Genomic DNA, 18,203 nt, shown 5'->3' with positions numbered 1-18,203 from the left:
GACAAACATCGTTATTGGTTTCCTAACTTTAAACTATTAACTATCTAATATATGAATATACTTCGGCGCCAATCAAACATGTTAATATAAGTAAGATATGTTATCATAAATAGTTTTGATTGACTAAAGTCCTATATAACAAGAATGAAAATATTGTATCTTATTAAAACAGTATGAAAATTACTATGAAGATATATGGATATAACAACTATCATGACTTTAAATGACATAAACAATACTCATTAAACATTCTTTAAACATGATATTCATTAGCTAAAAATGACTATATATATATATATATATATATATATATATATATATATATATATATATATATATATAATATACGATCACTAACATTTGTATCTGATAAATGTGACATTGTTTATCTAAGTTTTCAATAATACCTACATATTATACTATTATTAAATACTTAAAGAAAATAAAATGGAAAATAAATTTTATAGATTTCGTTATAAAGTGAAATTTCATATTTCAAATGTGCCTCTCTGTACTGTAAGTTTGACATTTCTCTTCAACCTCACAGCACGAGGTTGAGTGCGAAGTCGAGTCCGATAAAAATAAAGTAACAGTAGGTTAATGTGTTGACCTCTAAAGCCAATAAGCACAACAGACTCGTTATACCCATAGCTGGAGTTTTGCAGTAAACGCTGATCTTTACTGACACTCTTAGGAATTGAGTGACTCCTACAATAAATCCTAAAATTCCCTTTCCCTTATAGTCATAAAACGGTACCTTCCCATTTAAGCTGTTAAGAAACATAGTTAGGCGATGACATCATAAGAAAAAAATAGAAGAGAACGTTATAAAAGAATGAAGATATTTTCCCCTGAAACGTGTGCGATACACTTCCAAATGGAGGGTAATTGGTAACAGCTCTAAAGCTAAGAATTGTTTGTGCTTAAAATAAATATTCTCTTGCAAAGAACTAAATTGACTTGTCCATACGTGCGAATGCAATGAAGTCTTTGCCCGTCTGTACTATAACAATAGCAACTTTATAAAATTGGACACTAGTCTATAAATGCTCATTGTCTTTCCTCAATAAATCTTGTCCGGGTTTATGTATGTCTAAGCCGGTAATTTAGTCTTAATCTGGCATTTCTGTCACACCATTACACTATTTGTCTATACATTTCATAATCATCTTCGTATTGCATACATATCTCAACATTTTAGTTTTCCATGATCAAATTCATTTCCATCAGCTTCCTTAATATAATAAGGTTTAGTTTATATTTACCAAAAATAATTATGACCGAAAAAGGTAAAATTGTTATAGAATGTAGATAATTTAGGTTGACGAGTTTATAAAACCAAATTGTCGTCATGAATTACAGGACCTGATTAGGCGTCGAAATGCTAATCCACCCTTTTCCTTGGGTGCCTGTAAGGTTCTAACCTTAGAATGATATTAATAATATACTGTTTTCCTTTTTATCTTATAATAACAAGTGAGACTAACTTATTGTCTGTCATGATCTTTTAACAAACTTTGCACAGAAGAATTTTACTCTTGCACCAAAAGAATGAATAACTATACATTTTATCTACCTTTACTTGCATATAATTTCATAATAATATCGCACCAAAAAAATATTGACGTCAAATGTAAAACGTACTGATTAAAAAAAAAAAATCAAAATGCAGAGCCATATTAATTTTCTGAGGTACAGTGCAAATTTTATCTCATTATTGACATTTAATTTTAACATGTTGAACAGATCCATAAATTGTTAAAATAACATTATTACCATTCATTTTTTTAAATACTTAATTTTTCTATTTTCTGACGATCAAAACAAACAGCATATTTATGAACATCCTGTACATACATACATTTGTATGTGATATATGGTCTCTATGGTTCCTACAAAAATTCTCTAAGTGTATAATAAAACAACATATAATATTATAGGTTACATTTTTATTCAGGTACCCTTCTTCTTTGTCCTGAAATAAACACAATGCATATGCAAGAAATTCAAAACTATATAAATGTGCTGGAGTCCACATATTTAAAGTCATGGTTGTACTCAAAATGGGTCAAGGGGTCATGAAATTTTAAATTTTGAAAAACTTTCGCGATCTAATTTAACTCATTTTTACCTTCACGTTACTTTTATTTGTTACTCCTTGATCCTTTTTCTCTTTCCAAACACCCTCAGTCGTAACTAATCCTGAAAAGAAATTTTAATTAAACATACTCATTGTCTTACGTACCTGTTGTTGTGATTTGGGATACGGCTGGCCAGACAATCTTCTCAGGTATGCTGTAATAGAAGTCCCTAATCAAACGGATTGGTGGATTTTTTTTTCAATGGAGTAACTGTAATCCACTAGAGAAATTCCTCATTATTACTTTGAGACACTCGTCAGACCATTCTGTGGAATTTCTGCAATGATGTGTGATATACAAATCTCCTAATTTATGTAAAAAGTAATTCGACCGATCATGGTCTTGTATTTTAATGCAAGCTTCTTTTCTTACTGTTTGTGAACTATTTTCGTTGAGTTGTTCGAGCTGACCCAAAATTCTTACTTCAGAACAAACCGAAAGTGATGGCTTTTCACGCGTCGAAAGATGACAAGGAGTGTCTTTCAATTTACAATCTGTTTTTCGAACGAGTTCTTTTTAACCATGAAAATATACGTGTTATAAATCTTCGCTGTGGGATCCCAAATTCTGACTTCATTCACGGAACCGAATCCTACATTTTGATTATCCAAGAAATCCCATAACATAGCTACACGATTGTTTTCCGTAGGGAAAGTGCAAACACATAACGCACACATTTCTTTTCATCTATGCGGAAGTGGTGTTGTGATGCTAACTATCTCAGGAGTTAAGCTTCTGAGTTTCGAATCACTGAAAGAACGAAGTTGCGTGATTATAGCTTCAAGAACCGATTCATGCACTTGAAAACAGAACGACGTACTTTCAAGAACTATAACTTGTCTGCGGCGGTAGTTTCCGATTTAAATTCATCAACCAAGGCGTTATTAAAGACGTGGAAGTGGAAAGTAAATGTGAGCATGTTGCGCACACTTTCAAACACGGATTGTTTATTTAACTAGGGAGAACCGGCAACACTGCATCTTCGTATGTGTGCAACACGTCTGATTCACGTTGAAAAGTACGCGAAGGGGAACATTCTGTTTCCTTATCTGACCTTGCGCTGAGTGTAAACAAATCACGAGTTTCATGTGTCACACTAGGTTGCTGCGTTTTAACCAAAAATAATCTATCTTTTAAGTTGCACTGGAAATAATCGGAACAATAACTCCCGCTATTATCGTCTGGTTCGCTGTTGTTATTCTGTCCCTGCATCGGGTTACCTAAATTGTGACAAATCCTATCGTCGCACCTCTGGCTAACGTCACTTTGAGAATCTGCTATTTCACATTCTGACTCGCGCCCGCTGCTCCTAACCTGTTGACCTACTTCTGAACTGACGGCTGACCTAACAGCTGATCGCGATGGAATGTCATATATCTCTATAGCATCCTGAACGGATTGCACCGTATCAGTTTCTAACATATCAACTTCTGTTGTTAACTGAGAAACAATAACGGTGTTTTCTAAAGCTACATTTTCAATTTCAAAACAGTTCTGAGTATCCTTTACTTCACGACCCTGCTCTCGTGAACATGACGTGTGTTCTTGTGTTTGCGCATCTTGTACACCAACTGTCGCTTCAAAATCTAAAATTAGTTTTTCCTTGTTCTGACGCGGTTTGCTTACTTTCTAATTTTTCGAACTTAGGTAGACTTTCCTCGCGGTCATGCGTAACTTCAGCTTTACAACTTTCATCCTTAGATAGTGGATCCCAAAAGTTACATGAGAGTTTAGAAGCTCATGGGGTAATTGTTTTACCTAACCGTTCAATTTTACTACCTATGTCTTTCTTAAAATCGGTAATATCTGCTTCCAATTTATTGCTCGAACGTTCAAATCTGCGGTTCATGCCTTCCCTGAAGGTACTTAGGGACTCAAGCACTTCAGTAAGTATTTGTGCTATATCTGCGAGGTCTAACATTTTGTCTACTTGTTTCTATTGACTGTCTCAAAAATAGGCTAATAATATCTCTAAAAGTATCTAAAAGTTCTCTAAATTGTAACTAATATCTCTAATACACATATTCAAACACAATGATAAACGTACACTTTACTTTTGTAATGCACAAATCACCTTACGCGTTGACCTACATTTTCTTTCTTTCTTTCTTTTTTCAATACTGGTATTTAAATGGAATTAATTTTCGCGTTTGCGCGGATAGTAGGTAGTCTAAAAAAATTAGCAATTATGCTAGAACTATTTATATGTTAACTAGTTACTGTACTCGCGGGTTCTACTTTTTACATTTTTTTTAACAAATTCGTAGTAGACGTGCTGGCTATTTAAAATGATTTTAGATCTTAACACAATTAAAGAAACATAGCTCTCGCGAGAGATAATTCGCTTTATATTCCTGTCGCTGTCTCAGAACAAAAGTGGCACTTTACTTACAATTGCATCCAGGTAAAATTCCATAGAACGACGTGTCCTGTCCTGAAGTGCGATGAAATGGTCCTCTGACGATTTTGGTTTCCTCCCAAAAAAAATTCTCTGCACTCTAAGACCACTGACAAGTGTCTTCTGCCTGATGACCGAGAGAGATGCTTTCCTCTTTGTACAATCACAAACGACTTATATTCAAAAACTACCAAAATAATGTTCGTCGTAAACTGTCGTTCGGTTAAAGCACTTGACTTAATTGTCCACTATTAGACTTCTGACTTAATTGTCCGACTTCTTTCGCCCGATTTTTCCTCCCATGATGGGGGCTTCGCGGTTTGTCGCCAGACTAACTTGAGCTTCTCGTCAGCGTAGGTCACGTGACTAGCAACCACTCACTGAATATAGCATTGTCCACTATTGGTTGATGGCCAAAAATTGTCCAATCACAAATTAGTTTAGATTCACTTAGATACTTGGGGTGACTTGCTAATTTTCTTTCTCATGGGAACTGAAGTAAAAAAAAAGTCTCTCAGCAACTTTTCGAACAAATTGTTGTTGTTCTACGCACGCACACATGTAGAAATAAAGCTAATTTTGTCGTCTCCAAGTCGGGCTTTGACGATAAGACTGAATTCACTGTTGCCAACTAGTGTCCTTTTCACTAAAATTAGTTGGAAAACTTAATAAAATAAACATTTTTAATTTTCTTGCTTCGATGAGCGTCCCGCTGTCGATGGCAAAAATTTCAATTTTGAGTTAGACCACTTGGCATCAAATCAGTTCACTGTAAGATAAATACACTTCTCACTTTACTCTTTTGACTGCAACGCTATTTCCTTTTTTTCTTCCTTTTCACGACAATTCCAGATAGTTTTGTTTTGCGCCGGGAGTATATTTTATATTCATCTAATAAAATTACGGATTCATTTCGTAATCAGTTTTAAATTTACAGAAACTATTAATATAAGTTCACAATCAAATCGAGCTAATTGTTTAATACATTTTGAAGGCTTCATAATCGTAACATTTATGTATTACGAAACTATAAACGTATGACCTAGGCCCGGGGCCGCTGTGACTCAGTGGCACAGCTTTCACCCTTTATGTTTGAAGTCTCTGACTCGATCCCAGCTGGTGCCAAGTGGGCTTTGTGGCACAGAAACACCGTGTATGTGGACTTTCTCGTGGTTCTCTAGTTTCCTCCCACTTACTTCATTCCACCATTTCATTCATTCTCAACGTCGCTGTTTTCTTTAGCTTAAATGCAAAATCGTGCAACGTGAAGTAATACTGAAAGGTTTCATTTCGAGATAGCCGCCCAAAATTATCTTGCCCTCCCCTGTTTTAAGTTATGGTTGGAGGTGTGAAATCCAACATGCAAACACTTCGCTCATGAAGTAAGAAATAGTAATTCCTATACTGCTCTAACTTCAGATCTTATAAGCATATAATGTTGTTAAATGTGAGGATTCACTTAAGTCAGAGACGTGACTTATTGATTATAAGCTCCTCAATAAGAATGAGCAAACACGTATTCCAGCTTTCCCGTTTTTAAAGGAGGAAAGAAGTTATTTCGTATAACACTGAAATTTCTGGGATTTTATTCATTAAACTTTATTCTTCCTCACGTAACTCGGACACTTCTGGTAGTATTTGTACCTACGTATACACTCTTGTGCAACTCTTAAGACAAAGGTAAATTCCCTGTGCTATGCCACTTGCGAAAGTAATTTTCGTATGCCCGAAGTGGCATAGATTGGTGGAACTTAAACCATCATAGAAAGTATGACACAGGAAGCAATACAAAGAAACACATGATTAGAAAAAAAATGACACTTTATTCAAAGTCAGCGCTAAAACCACTACGATTCATGATTTCTCCTTAGACATTACAGAAAGTATTAAGTGGTCCTAACAAGGTTCTGTGATTACCACAGACAGTGATGTCTACTCATTACCAACCTTGTAAGTAGCATGGAAGCACAGTGCAGAGCTTGCATCAGATTTTTATGCAAATGCGTATTTTATTTGCTTATATGCATCTTTGTTAGACTTGGTAGGGGTTTCTAACAACAATAATACAGCTCGAATTTGAAGTTTTATAGTGCGTATAAATGCATATTTCAAAGGTTAATGCATATATTAGTGCTTAAGAGAATATTCAGCATATTTTATGTTTTTATTTAAGGTATATGCTTACAGCATACAAAAATGTCTATGTAACAGAATGGCTTTTTGCATAACAGCATGAGGAATTTCTAGTTTATGGAGAAACAATATTGTTAGCAACCAAGACAAACAAGAGATACACTTGTTCTGAAATCCTACAGTTTTTTTCTCACATCCCTCAGCCCTTCCTCGCTTTCTAGAAGGACTAGGCAGAAAATGGTAATTTAAAAAACAATGCACGGCCATTCTCTTGTAGAAGGCGAAGGAAAGTTTAGAGGAAGGAATGTGGTACACTCCCTCCTTCCTGCTCTCTCTGTGCCTTGTATATTTTCTTTATTTTTATTGTCTCCGAAACACCATTCCAGACACATGCTTTTCGGTAGAAAATTTAGAAACAAACGATCCCACTCTTGGACAAAGTGGGCAAGATGCGGTACTCAGGTCAATGAATCTGCTTTGGAAATTTTCATGGAATTTAGGTTACTGAGACGGTATAGTTTCTTCAGCTATGCCGCCTTCTACTATGGTTCGTGCCAAAAATAAGTCGTCAGATCATATGGGAAACACCGCTGTCCTTTCAGTTGTCCTTGCCTGACATCTGTTTCATATTCATATTAGCCAGTGGCGGCAATAAAGGGCCCGCAGATCCCGTGGTGCGGTGGGGGGGGGCGACCTGGGGGGGTTCCTACAAAGTAAAGTGTATTCCTCCTATATTCTCCCTCCCGATACAATCGCTAATATAAAACAGATGTCAGGCTTCCACATTTTGTTATAATCGAGTATTTTATTTATATATACAATGTTGAACAGCAATCTTCTAATCACTGACTGAAAGGACAGCGTTTGGAACTGTGGCAACTAAGTACTCCACGTGGACTTGACGAGCGGTTGTCAAATGCTAGAAATTAGGGTTCTGGTTGGCCATTTAGTTATCGGGGATGTTTTCCACAAGTTCGCGCGGACTATGACTTATTTATGGTACTAGCGGCATCCTTTATATACAAACTGCACACGTATAGATGGAATACATTTTACGCTCAGCAAAACACCTTTAACTTGTCATTTATTTATTTATTGAACAAATTCCCAGATGCAGCATAACTTTGCCATATTACACAGGGAAATGTTAACAAAAGAAAAAAGAGAACAAGACAACAATAACAACAATATAGAACAGTGTCAAAAAAGAGTAAAAGTAATATTATTCCGTGAACACTCGTTTAATTGCTCTATCTAACACCGGGTAGCTCGAAAATATGTCCACATCAGTTGTTACTTGAATATAACAGTTTGGTATTTTGTTAAAAAGAAACCCTCTGTATAATTACCAACTTAGAACGCGCAAGATTAAATAGGTGGATATTTCGGGTGATGCTGGAAGAGACACGTAAGGATAGTTCCTGAAGTAATATTTCATATCTTAAGTATCCATTTACTATTTTATGAAGATATTTCAGATCAGAGATAATTCTACGTACTTCCAGAGTCTGGATATTCAGATGTAGCAAAAGTTCCTTCTTATATAATATTCGAAGTGCAGGAACACGGAAACGGACTATAGCGATAAAGAAATTAAGAATCGAATAAAGTCTGGAAAGATGTGTAGGTGCTGCTATGGCCCATATGGGAGAGCAGTATTCGATCTTGGGCGCTATTAAAGTTTTATAAAAAGTTGCTAATGACGAAACAGTGCGTAGTTCAGTGAATCGATAAAGAAGTCCCAACATGCGCATTGGATTCTTAAGTATTGAGGAGATGGTGTCATCTTTGATTCAGAACTCTCATTCTCTGACCACAAGATCATTATGACTAGCAGAATGTGTGATAGGGGAATCATTGACATGGTATGTGGAGGGAACAAGAGACTTTTTCAAAGTAATAGTAAAACTGTCACATTTCTTATTGTTGAATTTCAAGTGCCACAAGGCCACTAGTTTGAGCTGATAAGTGCATGTAGAGATCATAAACAGAACAAATAGCAGAGACCCACATACACGTCCCTGAGGCACCCCTGAGATCACGGGTTGGGGATTAGAAGTCGCCCCTGAAAGAACAACTCTTCGCTTACGGTCCTTCAAGAAGCTGGTGATTAAAGAGAGAAATTTGCTATGTACATTAAATCTATTGAAGAGTTTATGAAGAAGATGAATGTGACTGACAGAATCAAAGGCCTTCGAGAGATCAAAGTAGATAACATCTAATTGAGTATTGTTATTCATACATTTGACTGCACAAGAAAAAATAGTACTTAAGTTTGTGAGACTTGAGTTTCTCGGTGGAAAGCCGTGCTGAGAACTGTGGATGTAAGGTGAGATGAATGTAAGTAGCCTGTCTTTGATTATTTTTTCGCAGATAATTGATATTACAGAAAGAAGAAATATTGGCCTATAGGAGGATATATGATCTTTAAGTCCTGATTTATATATTTAGGTCACGTCAGCTAGTTTCCAACCTCCTTGAAGCATCTATTGAATAAGATAGATAGAGGAACCGCAATAACTGAAGCAGTTTTGATGAGAAAGAGAGGACTAATGTTATCAGGTCCAAGTAATCTATGTGGAGATAACGATTGCAAGGGAGCCAGTACTTTGCCCGGGTTGGTAGAGAGGTTGGATAAGGTGTCCGAACAGATGGGGCGGAGAGGAAGAAGTTGGGTTGTAGAGGGAAAAGAAGTAAATGTTTTGCAGAAGTAAAGAGTTTTTCACAATCCTTTGCACCCTTCAAAAACAAACCGCGTAACTCGATGTTGTATCACTGCGTGTACGACTATTTGCTGATGGGTGAAGAGGAAATTGTTTCGTCTCTTTCCTGCAATATTTCTGCTGCAGCACGTGTATGTATTTCTGCCGCTGCAATGTGCATTACTCGTCTCACTCTCACACCATCGCTGTGATATGGGGAAAAATATCCAGTACTATATAATCCCCTCTCCTTTAGGAGCAACTGAACATTGTTATTTTTCTCCAAATTGTAATTGCAGATGAAACTACAATGTGTTATGTAAAATTATCAACTGAACGATAAAGGTGGTATGTAACTGCAAGCATATTTATCATTATGGGAGATTATTTCTTTTTCATCTATTACCTAAATCATTACGCATATCCATGAAAACAGATGGTACTTTTTCCTTTTAAGTTCAATTTATTGATGTGTATTCTTACATTGTATAGCATGTGAACATACAAATAGTAACTTCAGTACTACAAAGTAAGTAAATAAATAATCTATATATACTATTCTATGAGAACATGAAAACTAACTCCTTAAGGTCATAATTTTCTTCAAGTGAATTGAACAACGTTGATAACGTTTGATAAACTATTTGCTTTTCTTCTGCACTTACGGGTTTGCCTTGTTTAACAGAATAACTCGGAGCAGCAGGTAACCTGCCGGCTTCCTTGGCCGACATCTTTAAATTGTGGTGCGCACTTCGTGTGTTTTGTCATTTGTTGTAACAGTTTTCTCTTACAAATTCGATTTTGGTTCAAGATTTCGATCCCATGTAGATAAACATTTTGAGTAGGATACTTAATGTTCTTACTATGCCTTAACAATACATTAATTACCATAATATATTGCATTAGTTGTGTACTATTTGCTTGTGGAAGAATAAACTGTTATTAGTCTCATTTTTAGTGTTTCTAACTCATAGTTATTGTTCAGTGTTTCACAAACAATCGTTGTTAAAGAGTTGTCACTTCATAATGGGATAAGAAAAAGAGAAATCAAGTGTACTTGCTGTTCTTATTGAAGATATTAAGTTCCTTATAGTATTTCAGATCATTGTTTGATCTTTCACAATAGATAAGGAAGTAGTCAATTAAAAAAAGGGAAAAAAAAGAGAAAGAAAGAGAGTGCGGGGAGATACATAGAAGTTAAAGAGGATAAAACCTCCAATTTTGAATAGAAGTGGTGAGTATAACTGCACGTGCTTCTAGATCCGATAATTAACTAATTTGTGGCTATATGATTCGCGTACTCGTCATCGGGCGGGAGACCCGCGTTCGATTTCCGGAGGGAGTTCATGTAGTTCGGATCGCTCGTTTGGGATGTAGGTCCACATCTCATAGAGCCTTGTTGTTGAAGGGGACGATAAACTTTAATCCATCCATCCAACCATAGATCTGCTAGTAGGGTCACTAAGTAATCATGTAATTCTCCTATCACAAGCCCATGCAATTTCATTTTTAATGTCATTGTTTCCCCCTACCCGCTTCAGTTTGTTTGTTCATTTCTTAGCACAAAATTAGATATAACAGTTTTTGTTTAATTAGTTTGCAACATTTCTGCAATGCAGTCTACATTGTTTAAAAAGGGTGCGAAGCTTCGTGAAAATCAGAATAGGTATTGAAGAGGTCGGGTCGTTGATAATCACTCGCTTCAGTATTTTCATCTTGAACTGTTTCCCGTATGCCCGAAGATTTTGATCTAGATTTAATTACAGACCAAAAGAGTTTAGGGTTGCTAACAGTAAAATCACCAATTGAGTCCATGTATTCAAAATACTTACACCGCAATATCTCCTTGGCACGGCTTCTAATTTTTGCAAAGCTTTTGTATGTGTAGTCTCTCAGATGTGATTTCCATAGAGTCCAGGCTAGCTTTTTGTTTTTAAGAAGTTCACGAAGTTCATTGTCGTACCAGACCGGAAACCTGTTCGTTTTTTATGCTTTCACCGGCACAAAGTCCTTATAGCTGAGTGGACAACAGATGTAAATAAGTCCACAACGTCGTCAATAGTTCCTACCTCTAACAAACACCAAGGAAACAATTTATAATTTTAATGCATTTTGAAAACGTTTCTACACTGCCTATAACTAATTCTAACTGCTTATTCATACGCAGTCGCTGAGTGACGCGCAACTCGGTGACTCAACTGCTTGTGAAGCATTGCTTTAAATTGTAGTATTCGTACGAGGCAACTGCAGTTGCCGTCACCGACCTCTCTCGCGCAACTGTCTCGAGCAACTCTCAGTGTCCGTCACTCAAAGAAAAACATTGCTTTAAATTGTAGCTTTCGCACGGGGACAATGCAGTGACCGCCACCGTACAAGGTTGCCAGTGTTACGTTGATGCCAATGTATGTTTTAAAAAAATGATCAGACGAAACATGCACACTAGACCTTTCCGTCCTGCACTAGTCGCGGGTTTTCTACTCCCCCCTCTAATGGGAGAAATTTTTAATACAATAGAAAATAATGATAATGAAAACACTAATTTTATGCATACCTTTGTTTCGTTTTTCTTTAAATTTTAATGAATTTTTATTTTGCATATGCTGTGAAAGACTTGAATTGCTACTAATTCACGATCTGTTCTTGTTGTTTTAAATAAAGTTACAGAGAATGGGTTTCAGTTTTACAATATGCATTGGTGCAATAATGAAAGAAATTCGATTTGAATTTTCGGCCATAAATGTTTGAATATTCAAACACTAAGAATTTCATTGAAATAATTTTAAAAAATCGGGTTGTTGGAATTTATCTAGATTGATATTGTGACAGTGTTGAGGAAAGAATATGCACAGGAGGGATGCGGGAAAATGACGTACACTATACTCACCGGTCTCTTCGTAACGTTAAATTCCATTTAGCTTCGACGACCAATTATTAAAGCTAATAGACTTGCTAATTCAATAATTATTTGAAGAGTGTTAGTTTGATTTTTGTTGTGCTTCTTATTATTAATAATAGTAATAATAATAATAATAATAATAATAATAGTAGTAGTATACTTTTGCACTTTTCTTCGTCTTGCTTACTAAATTTTTATTCAAACTGCTTCCCTCAAAATGTTCCGCCCCTAGACCCGGGCCTAGTGGTGAATCCAACCTTCCTAGTTGTCTTTTATGTTTTGTTCTTTGTGTATTAGTCATTTATATTAATCATAAGATTTTCAGCCACCACTAATGCCTAATGAATCATTTCTGGGTGTACGTATTATTATTATTATTATTATTATTATTATTATTATTATTATTATTATTATTATTATTATTATTATTATTATTATTATTATTATTATTATTATCATTTAGTGGGACTAATAATATTGTACTGTTAGTACGTCCGTCCGTTACTCCCACGATAACTCTTAGAAAAATGAAAAATTTTTATATTCTGTTTTTCCAATAGATATGTGGAGCGTTCTTACTTTACCAGAGTTCGTCGTTCTTACCTTAAAGTTACAGCTTGCTTTTCTTCTGGCATAATACTTGTTCTTTTCACTGTATCAATCTCTCTAATATCTGTCCGTATTAACTCCAGAGGTTCATCAAATGAAGGTTTCGATATACGATAGTAGTTGAAGAACTTCATTTTGTTTGCACACAGTTCACGATACAAAGTATAATACTTCCAGTTTGCAATCTCGCTAATAGCATAGGGTGCACATATATTCTTTTTCCCCTCTACGTTTCGTCTTTTTGGGCAGCAAATGAGGACGAAGTGCTTGTTTACTATTAACAGCCATTTCTCAAACTGGAATAACTTTGAAACGGTAGAAATTATTCTACGAACAATATGAACTTAACAGTCGCCGAATGGACACTGCAATCTCGAACCATGAATGGCGAGATGTGTTTCTGCGTGTTCCATGTATTTCTATGTATCCTGGCAACACCATACATAATTTGGGCAATAAAAGGGAGGGAAAAACTAAAGGACAGGAGGCCTCGATATCTGCTGCCGGTTGCCTGGTTTGTATTTCTTTTTACAAGCAGTGACTCAACTAAGTCACGTCACTCGGTGACCACGTGAGAAGGCAGCATAACAGTTTCACAGAATTAAATAATGAAGTAACCATTAAAATAAAATAATGAGGTATGACTGTGAACATGAATGTGAGGTTGCTCTTTGCGATTTTCCAAAGATATTATTTAGCATGTGCTTGAATTATCCATAGGAATTGCGTAGATATCTAATGCACCTTACGTTCGAATTTTAACAATTCAGGTTGTAATTATAACCTTGAATACTGGGCAGATGAGCACGCAGAATTTTTTGTTTGGGTGTATGTCTGATACGCAACTAGTTCTTCGTAAACAAATACAACTATATAGTATATGAAGCGGCTTGAGTTGGAATGAATGAAAACGTGAACATGTATTCGAACTGCGCAATGTATTATTAATTATCACGAACTCGAAAAATTAGAAAAAATAGAATAAATAGATTGGATCTGAACCCAATTGAACACAGATGGGATGGGGTTGAACCTGACGTCAGAGCGCATCCCCCTCCCCAGAATTTACGGAAATTAGGTAACCTGTGTGTAAGCATGTGGTGCCAACTCTCTCTCCAGTGACCTTCCAAGCATCATTGCGTCCATGCCAAGACGCGTCGCCATAGTTATCCGTGCCAAAGGTGGACATACTGACAATTACGTAGGTAGTCATAATGTTCCGGCTGATATGTGCGTATATTTTATCTCGACTCGACTTTCGAGGCGTCTCGTCTCGAAATTGAGTCGAGTCGAGACAGAAATTGTCGAGTCGAGACAGAAATTGTCGAGTCGAGTCGAAACAAACATATTTTCGAGTCGACAAGAGTCGAGACAGGCTTAAATCTCAATTCGACTCGACTCGTGCGAATCCCTAATTGTGTTAAAAAACACACACAAGGTCAGTTGTCTGTTGCTTAGTTCTTTGTAAAACAACTGATAAGGCTTTTTCTTTTATACAAATCGTTCTTGTTTGAAGCCTCTTTATTCCGTATAAAAACAATATGTCCACATTCACGAAAGCCCACAGGAATTGTAATAGAAAGTTGAAAAAATATCTTTATCATTCAGATCCTTTATTTTTATTATTATCACAATATTTTTCATTAGTCCTCACAGCAATTAATACTTAGCAGCAGGGATAAAAGTACTTGGGAACGCGGGGGACGCCGTCCCCCACCTCGAAAAGATGTGTACGGCGTCCCTCCAGTTCCTAAGAAATTACAATGGGCAAAGATAGGCATGGGGGATAGCGTGACGTCATGCCGCTACCTATCGTCTACCTACCTTTTCAGATTCACTTTATCCCTGCTTAGCAGGAAATCGATACCAAAGTTAGTAGGATAGCTACTCCTTTTTGATAAAAATTGTAATTTGGCAGTTATTAAAACAGTATTTCTGTGTCTAGAGGTAGAAGAGAGGGGACCATGGAAGTTACTATTGCCACGTATAAAAATGAAACCTGTGTTTAAGACTGACTACGTATAATTCAAGGATATTAAAAAAAAACATTCATTGAAAAATTCAGGGGTACCAAGTCCACCCTCTTAGATCCTCTTGAGAGCGTTCGGTGCTAGAAACAGTATGCCAGATGTGTGTAAAGGATACAAAGAATTGCAACGAAATTTTGTGTATGAACAACATGCCAAAAATAAAACAACACGGTTTTTTTATTTTCTGCGGAAAAACTGTTTTGGGGGCAAATGCCCCCACCCAAAATTTTCAAATTTGAGACTCGAAAACCCAGTGGAAGTGAACCGAACTGAATGAAATTGTGCACAGATATTGTAGACAAAATGAGGGAATACGTTTTTCTTATTTTGCTGAAAAAAAAGAAAGCCGTTTAGGTGGGACACAGACACCTCCAAAACTTTGATAGTGAAATATCAAAACTGCTAATAGTATGTCAGAAGTGTTTCAAGGACATGAAGAATTGGAAAGACATTTTGTAGGAACAATACAAAAAAATTAACGAATGTGGATTTTGTTTTATTTTCTGCGAAAAACTGTTTTAGGGGGCAAGAGCCCCCACCCAAAATTTTGAAATTTGAGGCCCAAAAGGCAAGAAGTGCGCTGAATTCAATGAAATTGTGCACAGATATTGTAGACGTAAAATGAGATAATTGGGTTTCGTATTTTCCTGGAAAAAGCGGTCCAGTGAGGCATGGACCTTCTAAACGGTTGATTACGGAATATCAAAAGTGCAAATAAGCATACGTCAGAAAGGGACTATTTGCAAAATAATAAATGAAACGTGTTTTAATTATTGCGGAAAAACAGTTGGGGCCTAGGCCCCATCCGAAAAAAGGGAAATATTACCGTAAAAGCGCAGGAAGGAGTGGACACAAGTAAATCAAATTCTGTGTAGATATTATATAGACCCTATGTAAAATAAGGCCTTTCGTGTTTTTCAAGTCTCTCTATGCGTTTTGCTTCAAATTTGGCAGATCAACAGCAAACTGGAGATATATATGGACACGTGTGTTTGTTTATGCGCAAAAACATTGTAATGGTTAAAGGTGTCTCCTGAAATACTATAGAATACGCTATACTGTTTGCGCTTGTAGTTGGTCTGCCAAATTTGAAGAAATCGGACGGAGACACGAAGCTTGTGAACACGGAAGGCCATATTTTACATATCCAATATATATATATATATATATACAATTTCATTCGCTTCGGTCCCTTCCTCCCGCCAGTCAACGTCTCAGTCCACTCAGCAGTTTTTTCTTCCAGGAAAATCCGAAACACGTATACGCTCATCTTACCTCTAAAATAATAGGGAGCATTTCATTCACTTCGGTCCACTTCTTCTTGCCCTTCCGGGTCAAATTCCAAAATTTTGGACGGGGGTTTCTTGCCCCCAAAACGGTTTTCCACCGAAAATTTAAAAAGAAAACGTATTCGTTTGTGTGTATGGACAACACGAAAAAAATAGCTTCGATGCAATTCTTCATGTCCCTTACACATATCTAACATACTGTTACTAGCATTTTTGATATTTCGTGATCAAAGATTTGGAGGGGTCCGTGTCTCACTTAACCCTTTTTTCCAGGAAAATACGAAACCATATTTCCGCATTTTATGTCTACAATATCTGTGTACAATTTCATTCGCTTCGGTTCACTTCTTACCATTCGGCCGTCAACTTTTAAAATTTTAGGGTGGGTTCTTTTGCCCCCAAACACCGTTTTACCACAGAAAATAAAAAAAGAATCCTTTATGTTTTTGCGTATAGTACATACAAAAAGTTTCGTTGCAATTCTTCATGTCCTTTATACACATCTGAGATACTGTTACTTGCACTTTTGGTATTTCGTGATCAAATGTTTAGAGGAGTCCGTTCCCCATCCAATCATTTTTTCGAGGAAAATACGAAATCCGGATTCCCTGATTTTATATCTACAATATCTATACACAATTTCATTCACTTCGGTTCACTTCTTCTCTTTCCGGCGTCAACTTTCAAAATTTTGGGTGGGGCTTATGCCCCCTAAAACAGATTAGAACATAAAAATCCCGTATTCGTTTACTTTTGCCTATTCTCCATACACAAAGTTACATTGCAATTCTTCATGTCATTTACACACGTCTGACATTCTGTTGCTAGCACTTTTCGTTTTCTGTGATAAAAGGTTTAGAGGGGTCCTTGTCCCACCTAATCCTGTCTTCCATGAAAATATGAAACCGTATTCATTCATTTTGTGTCTACAATATCTGTGCACCATTTCATTCACTTCGGTTCACTTCTTTTTGCCTTTCGGGCGTCAACTTTCAAAATTTTGGGTTTGAGCTTTTGCCCCCTAAAACAGTTTTTCCGCAGAAAATAACCCCTAATCATTTTTTGCATATTGTCCGTACATAAAGTTTCGTTGCAATTGATGTCCTTTACAGAAATCTGACATACTGTTACTACCATTTTTGATACTTCGTTTTCAAAGGTTTGGAGAGGTTAGTGACTCACCCAACAGTTTTTTTTGAAGAATACGAAACTCATTTTACCTCATTTTATATCTAAAATATCTGTGCAAAATTTCATTTGCTTCGGTTCGCTACTTCTTACCATTCGGGCGTCAACTTTTATAATTTTAGGGTGGGTTCTTTTGCCCCCAAAAACCGTTTTACCGCAGAAAATAAAAAAATCCTGTATTTTTTGCGTGTAGTACATACAAAAAGTTTCGTTGCAATTCTTCATGTCCTTTATACACATCTGAGATACTGTTACTAGCACTTTAGGTATTTCGTGGTCAAATGTTTAGAGGGGTCCGTTCCCCATCCCATAATTTTTTCAAGGAAAATATGAAACCCGGATTCCCTGATTTTATATCTACAATATCTATACACAATTTCATTCACTTCTTTTTGCCTTTCGGGCGTCAACTTTTAAAATTTTGGGTTTCAGCCTTTGCCCCCTACAACCGTTTTTCCTACATTTAAAAAATGTCCTTTATTTTTTGCGTATTGTCCACACAAAAAGTTTCTTTGCAATTCGTCATGTCCTTTACACACATCTGACATACTGTTACCAACACTTTTGATTTTTCGTGATCAAAGATTGGGAGGGGTTCGTGCCCCACCCAACCGTTTTTTCCGGGAAAATACCAAACTTGTATCCTCATTTTACGTCTGCGATATCTGTGCAAAATTTCATTCTCTTCGGTTCACTTCTTGCCTTTCGGGCATCAAATTTAAAAATTTTGTTGGGAGTTTTTGCCCCCTAAAATCCGTGTTTCCGCAGAAAATTAAAAAACCCTTATTCCTTTATTTTCTGGTATTGTCCATACAAA

The 18,203-nt window shown here is 36.3% G+C and overlaps 2 protein-coding genes across 8 annotated transcripts in view; one reads left to right on the top strand and one right to left on the bottom strand.

The window, feature by feature from the left end:
- Window positions 1-5,117, bottom strand: part of LOC145671225 (uncharacterized) — a 315,575-nt gene extending 310,458 nt beyond the window's left edge. For 2 of the 4 annotated variants that reach the window (XR_014128489.1, XR_014128490.1), the window contains exon 1: window positions 4,534-5,117. The gene's annotated coding sequence lies outside the window, so the exon portion shown is untranslated. The remainder of the gene's footprint in view (window positions 1-4,533) is intronic. The other 2 variants (XM_081740113.1, XM_081740114.1) reach the window with 2 other exon arrangements.
- Window positions 1-18,203, top strand: part of slif (cationic amino acid transporter slimfast) — a 638,367-nt gene that overhangs the window by 460,572 nt on the left and 159,592 nt on the right. The window lies entirely within an intron of this gene.

The sequence above is a fragment of the Thermobia domestica genome, chromosome 15 (assembly GCF_964235325.1).
Source record: "Thermobia domestica chromosome 15, izTheDome1.hap1.1, whole genome shotgun sequence".
Lineage (NCBI taxonomy): Eukaryota > Metazoa > Arthropoda > Insecta > Zygentoma > Lepismatidae > Thermobia > Thermobia domestica.
This window is presented reverse-complemented; position numbering and strand designations above follow the sequence as displayed.